Raw genomic sequence first — 21477 nt, 5'->3', positions numbered from 1 at the left:
CGAGAATTATTTTGCCTTGATTGAAAACATTTGTTTGTAAATGTAAAACTATTTTATATATATTATCGAGATCAGCTCCGGACTATTTAACGATGATTTCGGTTTCTGTTTTGGGTTTCAATTTCTAAACAATTTTTGAGAATGTTTTGTTTAACTGGGACAAACAGCAAAATCAGTTCTGAAATCCAGCAAAGAACTGCTGTTGGTAATAAATGTTACTTTGGACTGGGTAGGCAATTGAGAAGTAAAATCTTCTTTAGGCGAAAAAATAATGCTCTAAAACGCACTTTTCGTACCCGTCCTGTTGTATGGTGCAGAAGCATGGAATCTGACAACATCGGATGAAGCGGCTCTGGTAGTGCTCCAGAAAAAAGTTCTTTGAAAGATTTAAAAGCTTTACGGAGACATCAACATAGTCCAGTGAAATAAAATGCAGGGGCATGTTATGCGAAGTTTTTTCAAGCACATTTTCAAAGCCAAACACAAGCCGGACTATTTCGGAACCATTTCTTTTCGGGATTGTGTTTGGAATTCTAACTCGGGACTTTCAGGATCATAACAGATTTATTTTCGGAATAATTGTCCTGCAATTATTTCACAAATATTTTCGGATTTTAGCTTAATTTTTAAAAATTGAATTTATCAATAAACAAAGTACGGGCTGCATTAATAATTTCCAAAATGAACATCCTCAGTTATTTCAGTTACTTATAAAAAAATTCAAGACGCCGTAACCTCCGAAGAGATGTTAAGCCAAGTTTCTCTTCTGTTTTGTTTGAATTTTCACTGATAAACTTTTCATGGCCGATACACCCAGAGTGCTTGCCAAACCACCGCCAAGAGGTCACCCCGCTTAGAAAAACTTTTTTCTAATTGTAAAAACTTTTTTCTGAATTTTCAATGTTGATTTTCTCGGACCTTCAACCCAGGATCTTCGGTGTGGTAGGCGGAGCACGCTACCCACACATCACGGCGGCCGCAGTAAATAATCGTCGACAAAAAAAATGGTTGAATAGTGGATTAACACCTAACTTAGTTTGCAGATCGGTAGGTATTAAAATGGGGATTCCAATAGTATGCATAGCTTCAAAGTTTCAGATTTTTGACTTAGCTTCTAGCTGGCAGAGTTTCAAATACAAAAGCTGCAACATTTTTAGTTGTATTTGAAAAAATCTGAGCATAGAATGTACGCATGAGATGTATACTGCTTGAAGTACAATCGAAAATTGATTCACTGCTTGTTGTGCTGAATCTTTTGGCCGAGACACAATGAAATTTTTCATATAGTTAGATGAGTTCAACGCAATCGTATGCATTCCAGTAATGCGCAAGATGTTGTATTTGTAAATATGAAGGAACTTCAGACTTGGAAATTGAAGTTTATTTTGCCTTGGCCATTCACATACAAAATTTTGCATATCACTGTTATAAACTTTCTAACTATACAAGAAATATATTTTGTGTCCTATACACCTTTTTGCATTTTTTAACTGTGAAAAATCTTAGAAAAGTTACCAACGAGTGGGAAAAATAATTTCACCTGCAAAGTGTCCTTTTTCTTATGCTTTGCTTGCAACAAAAGTTGCGAGTTGGCTACTTTTTCATGTCAGATGGTGCCGATGTCGCTCACTCTACCGTTCTCCATAAAAATACGTACAATCGAATCATAATGCATATGATTAAGTAAAACGTATCTATGCATATGAAAAACTGCTTATGTGACAGGGCTTTTAGCCGATGCGCTCACGCGACATGTAGGTGAACGACAACTTTCAACGCTCCACGAAACCCTAGAGGACATCGGTGATCTAGATGTTTGGCAGTCCCAATTTTTATAACTTTCATGAACATGAAATGGTATATTAACTTTGGTCCGATGTTTGTAACGTTGAGAAATATAGAAGATAGACTCACCATTAAGTATACCGAATTGATCATTGCGACGAACTGAGTTGAAATTGCCATGTCCGTCTGTCCGTCCAACTGTCTGTTTGAACGCAAACTAGTCCCTAAAATTTTGAGATATCTCAATGAAATTTGGCACAAGGATGTATTTTTGTATTACATTAGATATTTGTCGGATCCGGTAGGATCGGACCACTATAACATATATCTCCCATGCAACCGATCGTTCAGATAAGACGATTTTGGTAATTCCAGCCGCAATTTAGAAAGTAAAAACGTGAAACTCGATGATATATTCTAATATATCATAGAAGATATCCTGAAAAAATCACTTTGATCGGAGCTATATGTAGTTATATCCCATACAACCGATCGTTCAGATAAAAAGATTTTTGGCCATTTCTCCCTTAGTTTCCAATATAAAAACGTGAAACGTGGTGATATATATTCTAATATATGGTAGAAGATTTCCTGTAAAAATCATTTGGATCGGAGCTATATATAATATATATCCCATACAACCGATCGTTCAGATAAGGGGGTTTTTCCCATTTTTTTATATTTATTTTAAAATCGTTTAGGTATGTACATCTGTTCACTATATATTTCTTATCTTGAACAGCGCATTACTTGGAGATTACGAATGGGATAAGATTATTGTTCAGCCCCATTCATGAAAGGTTTGAAGTCTTCGGCACAGCCGACGACAGTTCCGTCCTTAATTGTTTTTTTTGTATTTTTCGTCCGCAAGATATATTTTAGTGTTATTTTGCTGCATCCTTTTTAGTAGTTTTAAATTGTTTTATTACATTATTGTTGCCTAAAGTCGTTTGGAGCTGATTTTGTTGATATTTAAAAATCAATCTTCCGGACGAACAAGAATAAATTATTTTTCCGGAATTTCCAGAAATTCGTCTGATGTGTTGCTTATTTCGTAAAAAAGTTGACATTTTCCATAGAATTCTCGGTTTACACATCCAATTTCTGGTGGTCACATCTTTTTTACATCGAAAGGCTCTTAATTCAGATGTGCTTTTAAAATTTTCTTACCATTTTGAAATTATTCCACCTCCAAGAACTTGTGCCAACACAACAAATTTCTATGAACTGAAATTCGACAATGCAGAAGTGTTTATGCAAACCTCAAATTAACTCAAACTTGATTTGGTTCAATCGATATGCACACTTTGCGCATTGATTGACTTGTGAATCTTTGATATGTAATTTGTAAAATCTACATCCGTACGTTTGTATGTGTATGCTTTCCATGTGCATGTGGGTCATTTCATGGTGGTTTCCTATTTTGTTTTCAGTTGCAGTTTCCTCATTGGTAAACAATAACTTGATTATTCCCTTCACCTAGCATTTATTTGCATGAGCGCTGAGTTTGTGCTTCAAAAGTGTCACAATAAATTTCTAAGTAAATATGTCATCCCAAAATGTGATATGAATGAATACTCCACAACCAAAACTCGATGAATTTACAATAAATCTACATGATAAATGTGCAGCATGCGTATGCTAGTAAAAGCCCATAGATATGTATAATGAGTATTGGGGTGTCCGTTATGTCGTATGTGAAGCCTTTGAAAATCAGATGCAAGAAAAAATATACCAGTAGACTATCTAAAAAGCTTGAGAGTATACATAAATATTTTTCAAGATGATCTTCGATTTAACTGGCTTTTCAAGATATTTTTTCTGATCGGCCCTCTCTTCCTCTCAGCTTCAACACACACCATACGACCATAGTGGTACAACTAGCGCAATCAATTATAGGACGAACAGACTACTTGATTCCGTATCTGCGCTTTGAAGGGCTCTTTGAGCAGGGGTCTGCAATCCATGGCACGATTGTGCTCTCCTTGCATATGCGAAGGAGCAATCACTTTCAGTTTTTGGAGACCTCTGTTTTAGAGCCACAATTGATTTGGATGGTTGGCACAAGGGTGCCTAAATGATGTATACACCCATGGTTCCAAAGTAGTGGACGGAGTAGGGTCTGTGGTATACTGTGCTGATCCAAAAATAAATAGATTCCACAAGCTGATAGGTCACTGTAGCGTTTTTCAAGCGGAAGAACATAGTAGCCGTAACCAAAGCAGCGGGAACACTGGAAGAGAATAGCCTAAACTGCAACTGTATCAACTTTTATATTGATGGCCAAGCAGCAATAAAGGCAATTATCTCGCAAAGCTCAGCACTTAAGAGGGAGCTAGAGTGTAGCATACATCTATATTAGGGCCCAGACTATATAGGAATAGATGTAAATGAAAAAGCGGATGAACTAGCTTAAAATAGCGCATCCCTTTTGTTGCTGTATTAACGAGAAAGACGCCCCCTAAGGCTTTGGGGTATCGATATTGATGGTCCTTTGCCGATTATAGATCCGGTACGTTCCGGTAACAAACACTATAAGGACCATTAATGTAATAGCCCGACCATATCCGGAACGATTAATATGACCACATTAAACCTTCTAGGACATCCAGCCCTCCCCACCGCCTAGTTCCATGAGGAACTTGGGGTCGCCAGAGCCTCGCCTGCTAAATATGTGTGTGATAAATTCATATTTGTGACAGGATCGCCCTCGCGTAGGTGAGGTTGACAATTGGGTTGCAGAAGTTTTGAAGTTATAAGGCTTTGTATTGCGCTTATCAACCCCTTGAATCCCATGGCGCATCCCACGAAGTTTGCATCGTAGACGTCCCAACTAGATTGAGCGAGCGAGATTAAGAGAAAGCGCGAGCTGCATATGGTCGGCCAAGCGGGAAAGGCGAGAACCTAGTATCGCAGCTATATAGTGTAGAAGATTATGTGTAGTTCTTACAAACCTAGACTAACAAAGTTACTTCTATCATTAAAAAGAGAGGACTTTAAACTCATGACGGAAATTCTGACTGGACTGTGCCTACTGGCGTTACACGCCCCTAAATTACGACTTGGTCAGTGATAGCAGATGTGTGAAGTGAGGGTTTCAGGAGGAAATGATTGAGCACTTTTCGTGCTCGCACTTATAAGGCTAAGACTCCAGCTATCAGAAATGATACAGCTGTCAGATCTAGAAGCAGCAAGTGGCATTAGTCCACGATAGCTTCTAGTATTTGTCCCAGTGTACGGAGTTATTTTATATCAAAGGTTCTGGCTTTTGATAGGGTTTTTCAGTTCGGTAGTTAAACAAACTTTTGGTAACACTACTGAATAATTCAGTTTATGTGACGTTCTCACGGACCGGCAAGTTCAACCTAACTTAACCAAACCCTCACCCTCTCTGTTCCTCTCCTTCTCCCTCTCCCTCACTATCACCCCCAATTCTTTTCCCGTTTCCTCTTCCTTACCCCCTTTCACCTTCCTCTCCTTCTCCTTCACACTTTTCCTCTTTTTTCCTTCTTTCTCATCCCAGAAAGGAATGAACTTCTCGGGAATAGGAGAATACCCTATTATAAAAACTGAAGTACAGTTCCCTTGCAGTCAGAGTAAATACGAAATTTTTTCACAATTCCAAATAAGAACAACTTGTTTACTTCAACTTATAAATAACGAAGCAGTAGACACCAACAAGGGGAAACAAAAGTTACGCAGTAAAAGTGACGATGCCTTTCACTTGCATGATTGCATGAATGCTCGTGGATACATCTGTTTGGGTCTGAAAAATTACATGAATGTGTATGAGGTCATAGTCGTTACGAGATTGTGCAACCAAATGTAAGTGAAAGTTAAAAAGTGTAAATATGCGTTCGCTTGTTCCCTCATTCTTTTGTATCCTCCTAATTTTTATGGTATTACCAAGTCGAATTCTAAACTCATCTGCATATCTTAAAACGCATAGGATGGAAGCAAAAGTTTGTTGAGAGGAATTTGGCCATACAAATGATGGTAAACTGAAACAATTCCGGATTATGAAGGCAAAGAACCAGAGGGAATATAACTTGGTAATATGTGCAAGATAGAAAACGATATTGGGATCGAAAGGCATCTAGGTGCGATGTTGGGAAGATAATTTATCGCATGATTTAGGACGGAGAGTGGGTTACTGCCGAAGTTGCCTCGAAAATGGTAAGCTCCTTCTTAAAAGTTTGGCATGTGAGTATTGAAGCTTGAGCCACCGTAGATGAATAAAATAACGGCTTAGACAATTTTAAGAAAAAACGTAGTGCTTGGAGTAATCAGCGTGTTTTGATGAGAATACAGACTTAAAGTGCTGACGATTTATCTGAAGAATAATCGTCCTCACTGGATAATTCTTATAGCTGATGAGCAAATTCTCTATCCGAAGATCATGGCCTAACCCAATCGACTAGTTGCCAAATGCAACTAAAAGAATCCGTCACAGATAAATCGCTCTGGCTGCCTCAAATCCCATGCGAGTTAGTGGTATTCCTCTTGCGCTTTTAGTAGAAAAGGGGGCACAGCCACAGTGTTCATGGATGCTGACTCTTTTGTGGATTTCGTCGCGATACCGAGCCACTGATGAAGGAGCGAAGTCATCCTCTACTTCTGGCATATTAGATTCTGTGAACCACCCGCTCGACGGAAGATAACCGCCTTTGATACTGAAAGGTTCCCATGTGTTATTGAAGTTAGAAATTTCTGAACTCGCCGACGTTAATTCAAGGCTCCTTTACCCGATCATCCTCCAACAGTGTCACGGCAAGTTCCGGTTATAATACTGACTCCTTATCAGCGCAAACTTTGAGCCCACACACGATGATGTTAAGCCGAATACTCAATCTCAAGTTATGTCCCCTGGTGTTCTTAGCAGGAGTCATGTAGTTCTTAGGTATAAGTTTGTTCACCCGGTTAATTCTTCATGAAAGTATGCCTTTCTCCCCCTGTTTCACTCCACCATGCCTAGATTGTTGTAATTGGCCTGCCTAGTGGTTTTCCTAAACGTTTTCTGCGCTACTTCACTATCCAAAACCTTCTTGTTCAGGCGTGCAGCCTCCCCTGACGCTTCTTATATATTGGCCTGTCACAAACTAGACCGCTCCTCCGTCATTTGTCACAGAGATATGATAAGCGCTACCTAGGATGGCTTTATCATACTTCAGCACTCAGCACGCACTACCGCGCTTACTCATATTAGTCCGCTTCGAGTTGCCCGCTGTTGCAAGGAAGTTATGAGAGAGACTCGCCTAGTTGCTTACATCTTCTAAATATTGCTCATTAGATGATCCGCCTGCAACATCAATTTCGCCAAATCATGCGCGCTCATTATGCCTACGAAACTTTCATTAGGATTCCGAGGCGGTGTTAGTTTCGAGCCGTCAAGTCCAGTTCTCCTGCTAGTGGGTATCAATTTCGATACTGGTACGCCTCTAGTCTGTTGACCAAGACAACGCGCTGTTCCTATGTAGCTTACGTAGTGCTAACCCTTTTCTTCGTTCCTGTCCTAGTCGGTTGTCCCTATTACATTTCCCCCTCTTGTAACTTTAAGTGCTGGTATTTCTCATGTCATTTTCATGTTTACATGTTATACATCAAAGTCCCAAATTTTGGGTCAATGTTGGACACTACTGAATGTATTGGCCTGAAAATAGTTACCTAAAATACAAATTAGTCCATCGAATTCTGAGATATTTTAAAATTTAGTTAGAAAAAATTTGTTTACACTACGCACAGCATTGCTACGAACTAAAATACAAGTTCAATACTATAAGGGCTTGAAGAGTGATTGTGTGAGTCGTAAATCAACTGCCTTTCGTTTATTCAGCTAACGAACTAGTTTGTTGTGTGAGTTGTTGATTTCACCATACACTGAGTGCTTTACCACAACTGGGTAGAAATTGCTCATTTCCCGACAAACCTGGACTTGATGTCATGCTTTTTATACTCAGTTGAGCAGAGCTCATAGAGTATATTAACTTTGATTGGATAACGGTTGGTTGTACAGGTATAAAGGAATCGAGATAGATATAGACTTCCATATATCAAAATCATCAATATCGAAAAAAAATTGATTGGGTCATGTCCGTTCGTCCGTCCGTCAGTCCGTTAACACCTTGAGTAAATTTTGAGGTATCTTGTTGAAATTTGGCATGTCGGTTTCTGGGCACTCATCTCAGATCACTATTTAAAATGAACGATATCGGACTATAACCACGCCCACTTTTTCGATATCGAAAATTTCGAAAAACAGAAAAAGTGCGATAATTCATTACAAAAGACAGCTAAACCGACGAAACTTGGTAGATGAGTTAAACTTATGACGCAGAATAGAAACTTAGTAAAATTTTGGACAATGGGCGTGGCACCGCCCACTTTTAAAAGAAGGTAATTTAAAAGTTTTGCAAGCTGTAATTTGGCAGTCGTTGAAGATATCGCTATGTAATTTGGCAGGAAAGTTACCCCTGTTACTATACGTATGCTTAATAAAAATTAGCAAAATCGGAGAACGACCACGCCCACTTAACAAAAAAAATTTTAAAGTCAAATTTTAACAAAAAATTTAATATCTTTACAGTATATAAGCAAATTGTGTCAACATTCGACTCCACTAATGATATGGCGCAATAAAATACAAAAATAAAAGAAAATTTCAAAATAGGCGTGGCTCCGCCCTTTTTTATTTAATTTGTCTAGGATACTTTTAATGCCATAAGCCGAACAAAAACTACTAATCCTTGTGAAATTTTATAGGGGCTTAGATTCTGGGGCGATAACTTATTTCTGTGAAAAAGGGCGAAATCGGTTGAAGCCACGCCCAGTTTTTATACACAGTCGACCGTCTGTCCTTCCGCTCGGCCGTTAACATGATAACTTGAGCAAAAATCGATATATCTTTACTAAACTCAGTTCACGTACTTATCTGAACTCACTTTCTATTGGTGTAAAAAATGGCCGAAATCCGACTATGACCACGCCCACTATTTCGATATCGAAAATTACGAAAAATCAAAAAATGCCATAATTCTATACCAAATACGAAAAAAGGGATGAAACATGGTAATTGTATTGGTCTATTGACGCAAAATATAACTTTAGAAAAAAACTTGGTAAAATGGGTGTGACACCTACCGTATTAAGTAGAAGAAAATGAAAAAGTTCTGCTGAGCGTAATCAAAAGCCCTTGGAATCTTAGATTTCAAGGTCGCTGGTTCAGATCCGGCTCGAAGGACCAATGTTGCGGGGGGAATGTGGCACCCGTGTCGTGGGGCGCGATCGAACGCAAATAAAAGAAATAAAAAAGAAGAATTAGTAACGAGCAACAACAAACTTTATAAACAATATAAATTCTGTGTTTATTATGAAATAGAAGATTTACTTCACAAACGAATTCTAAATTCAATGTTCCAAAGTGTTTAATTACAAATTCGTCCACGGACTAAATCAGAAATCAACCAGAAAGATATACTGGTAAAAGGAAAGGGTTAATTAAATGCACACTTCAGTATACACTCTGACAATTCGAATTTATCAAATTAAGTACTTGCAATCTTAATGCGAGTGCAAATGTTTAAATATAAGAAATTTACACTTGGCAATTCAAAGTTCAAAAATTACACTTGAGTAATCGGCAAAATTAATTATAAGTCTAAAAATGGAAAATGTGGAAAATGGTTGGTTTGTATTACTCACCTGGGGCTAGCTGCTGGCTCGTGAACGTTCCAAAATAGAAGAAAGAGCTTAATACGAAAAAAGGTCCGCACCACCTGCCGATAGCTAACTTTCGTCGAGTTTTTCCCCTATGAAGTTAGCGCTCTGCAGGGGTGGGCCGTTACCGGTAAATAATAATATTGCCAAAAATGTGCATTAGGGTGGTAGCGAATATTTAGGCTGGTGGCCTAAACAGCAGGAATACGTGCTATTACATATATAAATAAATTAGCGGTACCCGACAAATGATGTTCTGGGTCACCCTGATCCACATTTTGGTCAATATATCGAAAACGCCTTCACATATACAACTACCACCACTCCCTTTTAAAATACTGATTAACACCTTTCATTTGATACCCACATCGTACAAACAAATTCTAGAGTCAGCCCTGGGCCCCCTTTATGGCGATATCCCTAAATGGCGTCCACCCATAGAACTATGGCCTACTCCCTCTTAAAATACTTATTAAGACCTTCCATTTGATACACGTGTCATACAAACACATTCCAGGGTTACCCTTGGTTCATTTTCTTACATGGTATTTTCCCTTATTTTATCTCCATAGCTCTCAGCTGAGTATGTAATGTTCGGTTACACCTGAACATAGCCTTCCTTACTTGTTTGCTGCTTGCTTCAGCTGCATTCATCATTTGTATTGAAAGTTACAGAATGTTGTGAAAGCAAAAAATGATTGTAGATAAAACACAACAGCATGAAACAAACATGAAAACAAACACGCACGAATTTTAGCCAATATACAAAAATAGCTGCATAAGCTTTTATGGACGTGTTGCTGGAAAAGTGCTGAGTTTTGCTGAATGTGTTTTTTGTTGGTCAGATAACGGTGTGAAAATGCAGGAGTAGAAAAAACTTCAATAATAAAACAATTTATTATAAGCGTATTGCAGGGATTTCTATGGCTAACATCGCAATGTTTAACAATGGTGGTTTCAGAAAATGGGGGCTTCAAAGGTGTGGCAAGTGAGTTGGGAACTTTGACTTCTTTATCAGCAACGCATCCAACGAGCCCTCTTCAAGAGTAAGGTGGAGTTGTCACAATGTCCCTTAATCGTGTTTTGAAAGTTTATTTGTTAGACCCGCAGCATCATCGAGCTCTTTGTCACCTTCCGGCACCTACATGGGTACGTATACTTCATCCTTTAAATAGCTTCTCCGGTTCTCTTTGTACCTTGCCCGTCTTTCATGTGACATGATTGCTGTGTTTGGAACTTCTCTTCCTGAGGCTACAAGACATTATTCCACGCTCCGTTTACAAAAAATCCACTTTCTTGCATGTTTGGAGTAAGTAGCGCTGAGTCTCCTTAGCAGGCCATTATACACAAAGAATGTTTCATTCATGCGCCGTTATATTTTGACTCTGAAACTGCAGAAGGAGCAGCACATTCTGGCGGGCATTACTTAGCATTTATAATTATGGGTATCAGCCACGTCAAGCCCATAATATCGTTGAACCCTAAATGATTTTTACCAGAACGCTGAACAGGAGGGTAAAAGCGGCTTACTTGGATTTCCCTGCAACAATTTGTTTATGAAACATGAAAACTCCCTTTCTTTCGCCATCTTTTGGTGAAAATATGCCCTTACCGATTACTAGGATCAGTTAGCGCCGCCACAGTAATGCTTCGTTATTTGCCCTCTTCGACAAGGTTGGACACTTATATTTCCTTTCCTTTTGGGTTGTCACTCAGTTCATCTGCGCTCAGTGTTCTATCCATCATGACTATTTTCCAGCTATTTCTGTCTTGGCAGCTGTGGAGCTCTGGCGAGTGAGTGCGAAACTTGCCGATTCCTTGCCGTGATCATTAATTTTTCACTACCTTTGCCCGTCAGGTGTTGGTGTTGTTGTTGTAACGATAAAGACTCTCCCCACTCCGCTACATTTCGGTATAAAGCACCATTAGGGTTCTAGCCCGACCATATTTGGAACGATTTATTATTATCATATGGACATTTCTCGTCACCCTGCCCTACCACCCCTAAATTTCATTAGCAACTTAGGAGAAGCTATAATTTGCGCTGGTTTTTCCTTGAAAGGGTTGCGCTACACATACCCTTGAATCACTTAGGTATTTTAGTCGCCTCTGAGGATGGGCATACCTACTGCGGGAATATTCTAAGCACCCGAACCCACTGGAGGTTCTGAATCATCGGTTGAAGGGATATCATCTTTCTTGGCCTACGATAATATTCTGCCTCTTTATCTCTCCTTATCACCGTGAAAAATGTCTTAGTTATCAGTCGAGGTCGTATAAGGACCTACGTGGTCAGGCTCCAGGGTCTATTATTAAAAACAAGGATGAAAAACCGTCTACACAGTGGTGGGTTGGTATCCCTGACTTAAAAGCAGTAGGTATGGGCCGCATAGCAGCAGGTGGAATAGTTCTTAGTCATCAACGTGACATAGCCCTACTATGAGGCAGATTGGTATAAATGCAGGCACTTTGATATAAACATAAGTTACATAAGCGGACGATATAGAGTTCGGCTAAGCCGTCGCAGCAACCAAAAGTGGCTGCTGCTATCAAGTCATAGTAGGAAAAATGTCACTGGGCTCTTCTGCTATAATCGCGATTACCACCACCGGCAGGAAGCTGACGAAAAATATAACTGACTATGGGTAAATATACTTAAATAACGATACCTGTTTGTAAATTTTTCTATTGCTTACTCATTTTGCGTTAAGGATCTGCTGCAATTGAAACGTGCTGATAGGAAACACATTAATCTTCCTTTAGTGTACAAATAAGTTTTTAATATCCATTTCAATGCATCATTCAATCGTAAAAGTATTTTTACTTTTGTATGATAGATTTATAATTTCATCGTATACACCCACAAGTTGGACATTTTTCAATATATAATATAAATGTAGATATGTATGTGCTTAAGTTTATGTCAACCTTTTTCCGACAAAACTTTGGTTAAATACTCAGATACAATAAAGCATATTTCTCTTAACATCAATCATCGGATAATGTAAAGCAACGAAAAAGCAAAGATTTTGTGACTGGCATCATACATTTTTTTGCCAGCGGTTAGCACACATACCAGCACAAATATGCATGTAGGGGAGAAACTGTAGGAATAGCTTAGTATTTTACAAATTTGACTGTGCCTTAAGAAAAATTACACTCATTTGCCTTAGCATATTTCATAAAGTAACTCTTATAAAGAGATTAATGACTATTCCTGTTAATGTGACAAGGTAATGATAGTAAACCTGGTGGAAATGATAAGATGTAGAGATAAATTTGAGATACCTAAGGAAGCCAAGAAAGAGTTCAGTTTATGTGTAAATAAAAGATATTAACGCTATGTGTTATCATGATTCAATTACTAGAAGTTTGTCCCCCAATGATAACAGAGCTTTGACACTCCGAAATTTAAAAATCTGGTCAGGTTGCTTTTTCGAAATAAGGAAAAGTGGGAACAATTCAGTCCCCTTTAGCAAAAATTGCAGTAGAAAATACCTTGAGTAGTATATTAGCAGTGATAAAAAATTTGTCATTAACACCGAACAAGATTTAATAGAGAACTGTACGAGTTCTACGCAGACGTCAATTAAAATGCAGCGATGGCTCTGCCATGATATGCGAATGAAAAATGATGATCCGGCTAAGAAAATATTTTTATCGGAACCCGCATTAGAAAGCAGAGTAAGAGGGTGGCCACCGCCTCGCTGCAGGACCAGGTGAAAAACTATTTAAACCCCCTTAATGCGACCAATTGGCGCCAGCTGCCGGAGCGATGAAGCGACTGGCGCGCCTTGTTGGGCGGCCATATTAAACAGTTAAACGCCGACGGACGAACTCAATCAAAATATTTTTCGCCACTGATTACTTCGATATATCCCTCTAAATTCCTTTTGTATTGTACGAAACTTAAAGTATATGCAACTTAAGATAATTGGGCAAATGTTGCACAGCAACAAGACGTGGCTTTGGTCGAGTCTGTTTGTCAACAGGTCGAGCATTGCAGAGGTATGAGTTCGAACTCCACTTCCGGGAGTAAGACTTTGATGAGATTATATCAACACTGCTGTTTGCCTTGTTTGTCCTTGTCTTCGCGAAGTTTGAATTTTTTCCAAAATATTTAATTAAATAAAAATTTTGTTAGTTCAGATGAAATACATCTGTCAATATAGCCAATATTTTAATTACTAAACCGAAAAAACCCAATACTATTAAAAAAATGGAACTAGCTGTTCTTAATTGGTTGTTTTATATTGAATAAAACTCTACAACAAAAATTTGTTTGGTAATATGGAAATTGTGGAATTTTCTGTAAAAATAGCATTTAATTAACTTCACATAATTTAAATGTTTTACTTTTATTGCTGGCTAGAATATTGTCAACTTTTTCGTAGCTCATTTGCCACAAATTTGTGCACATCGTCGGTCCAATGCCAAAGTCACGAATGTGCATATTTGATGTGTTGAGAAAAACGCGTAAGACATTATTAAAAATAGAGATTTAATTAATAGAGATTTAATTTTGTATTTTTTAACCACTATTGGAAGGTTTACTTTTGGAAACCACTAAGTAATGTTAATTGAAAAATAATTTTTTAATTTTTTTTTTAAATGCACATTTGTTATTTTGGCTTTGCAAAATTTGACATATATAATATTATATGATATGTAAATGACTTTATAAATATAAAATAACAACAACAATATTTGTTGAATGTACGTATGTTGCTTGTAAATCCCAAATAAAAACCATATTTTATAAAACATTTTAGTCCATGCATAGAAGGAAACTTAGAATTTGTATTAGTCAGCCAATGAATTCAAATGAGTCGGTTGCGCGGTAAATATTTATTGAAATATGTATATTTTTAGTTGAGATATACTTTTTTTTTACAAATCTCAATTATAACTATCTGCAGTTCAAAAATGTCACGGTCTGACAGTATATGTGTACTCGAATGAGAGATTTTCAAAAGCAGTAATGATTGGATATCAGTGATACGATGTCACACCATGGGTCTTGTATAGAGGAGAAATACTATTATCTCCGACCAAAAGTAATTTTATGGTTTCGTGAATTCCTACGGGTTTCTTTCAGCCATGAGTTACGAAGGTTTTACATTTAGCGATAAACATAGCATTATCTGTATTTAATTAGCTATACATATTCATATTAGAGAAAAATTACAAAGTTTACAAACGGCGATATCTCGCTAATTAAATACAAATAATAATATTGATATTGTTACGATTTTTGGGAAATTCTCTTATTTGAAACCTTCTAAAGTTCGAATCTCTAAACTGTTGAATAAGTCACTCCAATATACTGTATTGCAAAAGGGTCTTTATTAGACTACTTTGGGAGTAGTACAATTATACTTAACAATTATACTTCACTTCGCAACTGATAGCGTGTTTAAATCATACTGATTACTAAGTCCTCAGCTTGCGCTGCTTTTATACTCTCGGTTTTCGCGGTCACCAATTTCTCCTAAGGTCTAGTCATTTCGCGAACAGTTCGAGAACAATTGTACCGCATGCTTGGTTAACAGCTATATACATCTATATATACGCATTTTATGCATATGCGTGTGTATGCGTGAATGACTACTTCGGCTGATGACCACGTGTGTGTGAGATATCTCTTCGTTGCCTTGTATGTATGTGTATAAATGTTGATTGATGCGTTCATGTACACAAGTGTAACTTGCTTTTATGTTTTTGTTGTTGCGCCTTTATTTACTAACAGCTTAGTGATGCTAAAATTCGCCACAATATAATAGTGCACAGTGTGTAAAAGGAATAAAGGTATAAAGGAATAGCAACAAAAAGGCAATACTTAGAGACCAAGTTCAAAGCGAGTGGCGGGATATCCATGTGACTTTTTATAAAGCTCGTCACTATTTATTCAGCTATAAATTTGAACAACTAGGATTTCAACCGAGTATCACTCGTGTGATCTATTTTTATTTTCTTGACAGGACCCAAATTGTTGTTTTGGAAATAATAATAGACGTTTCCTCCGTCCAATTCTGTTCGTGCTATTTATTATTGATAACTCTATAATTATTGCATCTTCAATCCTTTTGATGTATGCTGTTGACGTTTTTATTTATTACAATATGATCTAAAGGCCCTTGTTACTTGATGTGACTTAAATTTCATGCCAATAAACTTATAGCCCAAACGCATTCGAATTTTGCATCGTTTTAGCGCTTACACTGCATCCACAGCTGACTTTGAAGACACACGTCTCAATAGCTATCATCTAAATACACAAACAACGCAAGAAAACACGAAAATAACGTACAAGAACTTTAAAAACTTACGTTTTGCTATCATTGTCAGTCAATTTCCTTGCAGTATTGCAATTTTCCTCGATTTTGTTCTATTTTTATTTAATTGTATTCAATTTATAAAAATATGTATTTTATTTTTTAATCTAAAAAACTGATTATTTGCATTTTTTGAATGACGAGAAATCAAAATTTTTGAGTTTCCTTTTTGTAATTATGGCAGGAAAACTTTCAACTTGCGTCCTTTCAAAGTGACGCCAGCGCAAAATCGATTCAAAAGTCTGGAAATATACAGCAGGCTTCCTATTCGATTAACAAAAATAGCAATTGAAATTTATTACGTTTAATACCCATATGACACTACTTTATTTTCGTGTATTTTTTCTTGTATTTTATCTTCAATTTTTTGTCGCACTCCCTCCTAATACGGCTTCAGTACTGGTGTAAGTGTGTAAACTATATTTCAAAAAACTAACGAAATACAAGAAAAATACAACCTAGTTCATTAAAAACAAACGAGCCAGTTTGTTTTTCGATAGGTTTTTTGGACAATCGGCCGCTTTTACTTAAATTTTTTCTGAAAAATAAAAATTTTGTTTTTAGTTTGAAAATTTGGTGCATAAAAACACAATTAAAATGAATTTTCTTGTGAAAAAAGTGATCCATTAAAGACCGAAATAATTTTCGCATGTTATTTGCATTGTTTTTATTGTTACGAATTTTAGTGTTAAAATAAAATGTAAAACATAAACAAAAACATGCCAAACTCACTAATTATAGGGAAATAGTGGTCTCGCTTTTTCATGATAGAAATTGTTTTTGTGTTTTGAAGTTCCGATAAAGTTTCATCAGCTTTTTTAGCCTGGAATCCAAGCAAAAACAAAGTAGTGTCATATATGCTTAAGGTAGAAAATATCTTAAATATTTTATGAGTACCGCCAATCTTTTGACTCAACACTATCCGGACAAAAAGTACTCAGACTGACGTACGCACTCAAGCATGAATGGAAATTTCATAAAATCACATCATTTGGACGAATTGAGCCATAAAGAAATAAAAATAAAAGCACTTAACTGAGTTAAGCTAAACAATTAAAAATATAATTGATAATTAATTACACAAAGAAAGCAACACAAAAGACAAACTAATTTAATAAAGAAACAACGCATTGCACGACAAAAACAAAAACGACAAAGAAAAATCAAGAGAAAATAAATTAATATCAAAGTAAAAAGAGGAATAGAAATCTGACATTTGCGCGGCTTTACATGAGTTGGCAGATGTTAGAGTAAAAACAAAAAAAACAATTAGATTTAACCACATTCACATTATTATATACATGTGCATTAGGGTGGAGTTAAATTTGTTGGGAGTGAATGTTTTAAAAAAAATTTATACATTACTAGCAGACATGGCAGACATTGTTCTGCCCTAAATTTGGCCTATCTCTGCCCTCTCCCAGCCCTCTTCACTTTTTCCTGATCCTTTTATTCACTCTTCCTTCCGTATTTTTCGCTTCATCTATCTCCATATTCGTCTCATTCTATTTCTTTCTCAGTATCCTTCTACTTCTCTCTTTTCTCTTTTTCACCTTCTTCTCATTCTTCTTCATCCCTTATTGCCTGTCCCAGAGGGTGGTATGTGTTTTGTTCCAGTCCCAGTCCCAGTCCCACTCCGAGTCTCAGTCCCGGTCTTAGTTCTAAACCCAGTCCCAGTCCGTCTCTGGTTAACTTCCCGGAAAAAAGGATCGTAAATACTAATATAGGCAAATTTATATACCAAATTTTCAAATTTTGAATTTTTTCTAAAAAAATCATAACTCAAGAATAGCTAAACCGATTTGGGATTTCAAAATCAACTAACCATCATCTCTCCTTCCTGTATGTTTCCTAAAAATATCATGGCAATCTTTCTATCCGTTCTCGAGTTATGGAGTGACAATCAAAATGTACACTTCTTTTTATACACAGTTGAGCAGAACTCACAGAGTATATTAAGTTTGATTGGATAACGGTTGGTTGTACATATATAAAGGAATCGATATAGATATAGACTTCCATATATCAAAATAATCAGGATCGAAAAAAAATTTGATTGAGCCATGTCCGTCCGTCCGTCCGTCCGTTAACACGATAACTTGAGTAAATTTTGAGCTATCTTGATGAAATTTGGTGTGTAGGTTCCTGAGCACTCATCTCAGATCGCTATTTAAAATGAACGATATCGGACTATAACCACGCCCACTTTTTCGATATCGAAAATTTCGAAAAACCGAAAAAGTGCGATAATTCATTATAAAAGACAGATAAAGCGACGAAACTTGGTAGATGAGTTGAAGGTATGACGCAGAATAGAAAACTAGTAAAATTTTGAACAATGGGCGTGGCACCTCCCACTTTTAAAATAAGGTAATTTAAAATTTTGCAAGCTGTAATTTGGCAGTTGTTGAAGATATCATGATGAAATTTACGCTTAGTAAAAAATAGCAAAATCGGAGAAGGACCACGCCCACTTAAAAAAAAAAACAATTTTAAAGTAAAATTTTAACAAAAAATTTAATATCTTTGCAGTATATAAGTAAATTATGTCAACATTCAACTCCAGTAATGATATGGCGCAACAAAATACAAAAATAAAAGAAAATTTAAAAATGGGCGTGGCTCCGCCCTTTTTCATTTAATTTGTCTAGGATACTTTTAACGCCATAAATCGAACAAAAATTAACCACTCCTTTTGAAATTTGGTAGGGGCATCGATTTTATGACGTTAATTGTTTTCTGTGAAAATGGGCGAAATCGGCTGATGCCACACCCAGTTTTTATACACAGTCGTCCGTCTGTCCTTCCGCATGGCCGTTAACACGATAACTTGAGCTAAAATCGACATATCTTTAATGAACTTAGTTCACGTGCTTATCTGAACTCACTTTATCTAGGTATGAAAAATGAACGAAATCCGACTATGACCACGCCCACTTTTTCGATATCGAAAATTACGAAGAATGAAAAAAATGCCATAATTCTGTACCAAATACGAAAAAAGGGATGAAACATGGTAAGGTAATTGGATTGTTTTATTGACGCGAAATATAACTTTAGAACAAACTTTATAAAATGGTTGTGACACCTCCCATATTAAGTAGAAGAAAATGAAAAAGTTCTGCAGGGCAAAATAAAAAACCCTTAAAATCTTGGCAGGTATTACATATATAAATAAATTAGCGGTATCCAACAGATGATGTTCTGGGTCACCCTGGTCCACATTTTGGTCGATATCTGGAAAACGCCTTCACATATACAACTACCACCACTCCCTTTTAAAACTCTCATTAATACCTTTAATTTGATACCCATATCGTACAAACTCATTCTAGAGTCACCCCTGGTCCACCTTTGTGGCGATATCTCGAAACGGCGTCCACCTATGGAACTAAGGATTACTCCCTTTTAAAATACTCATTAACACCTTTCTTTTGATACCCATATTGTACAAACAAATTCTAGGGTCACCCCTGGTCCACCTTTTCGGCGATATCTCGAAACGGCGTCCACATATGGAACTAAGGATTACTCCCTTTTAAAATACTCATTAACACCTTTCATTTGATACCCATATCGTACAAACGCATTCTAGAGTCACCCCTGGTCCACCTTTATGGCGATATCTCGAAAAGGCGACCACCTATACAACAACCACCACTCCCTTTTAAAACCCTCATTAATACCTTTAATTTGATACCCATATCGTACAAACTCATTCTAGTCACCCCTGGTCCACCTTTGTGGCGATATCTCGAAACGGCGTCCACCTATGGAACTAAGGATTACTCCCTTTTAAAATACTCATTAACACCTTTCTTTTGATACCCATATTGTACAAACAAATTCTAGGGTCACCCCTGGTCCACCTTTTCGGCGATATCTCGAAACGGCGTCCACCTATGGAACTAAGGATTACTCCCTTTTAAAATACTCATTAACACCTTTCATTTGATACCCATATCGTACAAACGCATTCTAAAGTCAACCCTGATCCACCTTTATGGCTACATCCCTAAATGGCGTCCACCTATAGAACTATGGCCCAGTCCCTCATAAAATACTCTTTAATGACTTTCGTTTGATACACATGTCATACAAACACATTCCAGGGTTTCCCTCGGTTCATTTTCCTACATGGTTATTTTCCCTTATGTTGTCACCATAGCTCTCAACTGAGTATGTAATGTTCGGTTACACCCGAACTTAACCTTCCTTACTTGTTATATATATAGATATCATACTTCTACGTTAATTTTTACTACTTTAATTAATCATAAATGGTTAAAAAAAATATTCAAAATAATCAGGTTCGACCTTCCCATAACTTAAAATAAAAATAAATTTTATATAAGTTCTGCACGCGAAGGACTCTTTATTTGGTAAAACTAGTGATAGAAAAAGTATCGCTACCGACGCTCATAAAATACTCGGGTCAAAGTATCGATGCTAGTACTCATACTCAGTAAGAGGTATCGAGTATACTCGATCCAAGTTCTGCTTAAAGTAAGCGGCACCACGCGCATTTTATCAAATGTTGATAAATTTATATTGTACATCGTAACTTTTCATACTCAGCGTGCTTTGCACACAAAGTATATTAACTTTGATTGGATAACGGTTGGTTGTACAGGTATAAAGGAATCGAGATAGATATAGACTTCCATATATCAAAATCATCAGTATCGAAAAAAAAAATTGATTGAGTCATGTCCGTCCGTCTGTCCGTTAACACGATAACTTGAGAAATTGTTGAGGTATCTTTATGAAATTTGGTGTGTAAATTCCTGGGCACTTATCTCAGATCGCTATTTAAAATGAACGATATCAGACTATAACCACGCCCACTTTTTCGATATCGAAAATTTCGTAAAACCGAAAAAGTGCGATAATTCATTACCAAAGACGGATAAAGCGATGAAATTTGGTAGGTGGGTTGACCTTATGACGTAGAATAGAAAATAAGTAAAATTTTGGACAATAGGCATGGCACCGCCCACTTTTAAATGAAGGCAATTTAAAAATTTTGCAAGCTGTAATTTGCAGTCGTTGAACATATCAGGATGAAATTTGGCAGGAGCGTTACTCCTATTACTATATGTGTACTAAATAAAAGTTAGCAAAATCGGATAAAAAAAAAATATTTTTAAAGTCAAATTTTAACAAAAAATTTAATATCTTTACCGTATATAAGTAAATTATGTCAACATTCAACTCCAGTAATCATACGGTGCAACAAAATACAAAAATAAAAGAAAATTTCAAAATGGGCATGGCTCCGCCCTTTTTCATTTAATTTGTGTAGAATACTTTTAATGCCATAAGTCGAACAAAAATTTACTAATCCTTGTGAAATTTGGTAGGGGCATAGACTCTATGACGGTAAATGTTTTTTGTGAAAATGGGCGAAATCGGTTGAAGCCGTGCCCATTTATTATACACAGTCGACCGTCTGTCCTTCCGCTCGGCCGTTAACACGATAACTTGAGCAAAAATCGATATATCTTTACTAAACTTAGGTAACGAACTTATCTAACCTCGCGAAGGACATACATCTTGCCGCGATGAGAGGGCTTAGTCGCTGACCACGGGACTATGCCACCCAGTAGGATGCAGGTTCATATGGATCTCTATGACTGCGGTG

The sequence above is a fragment of the Eurosta solidaginis genome, chromosome 1, assembly GCF_040869045.1.
Source record: "Eurosta solidaginis isolate ZX-2024a chromosome 1, ASM4086904v1, whole genome shotgun sequence".
Classification (NCBI taxonomy): Eukaryota; Metazoa; Arthropoda; class Insecta; order Diptera; family Tephritidae; genus Eurosta; species Eurosta solidaginis.
This window is presented reverse-complemented; position numbering follows the sequence as displayed.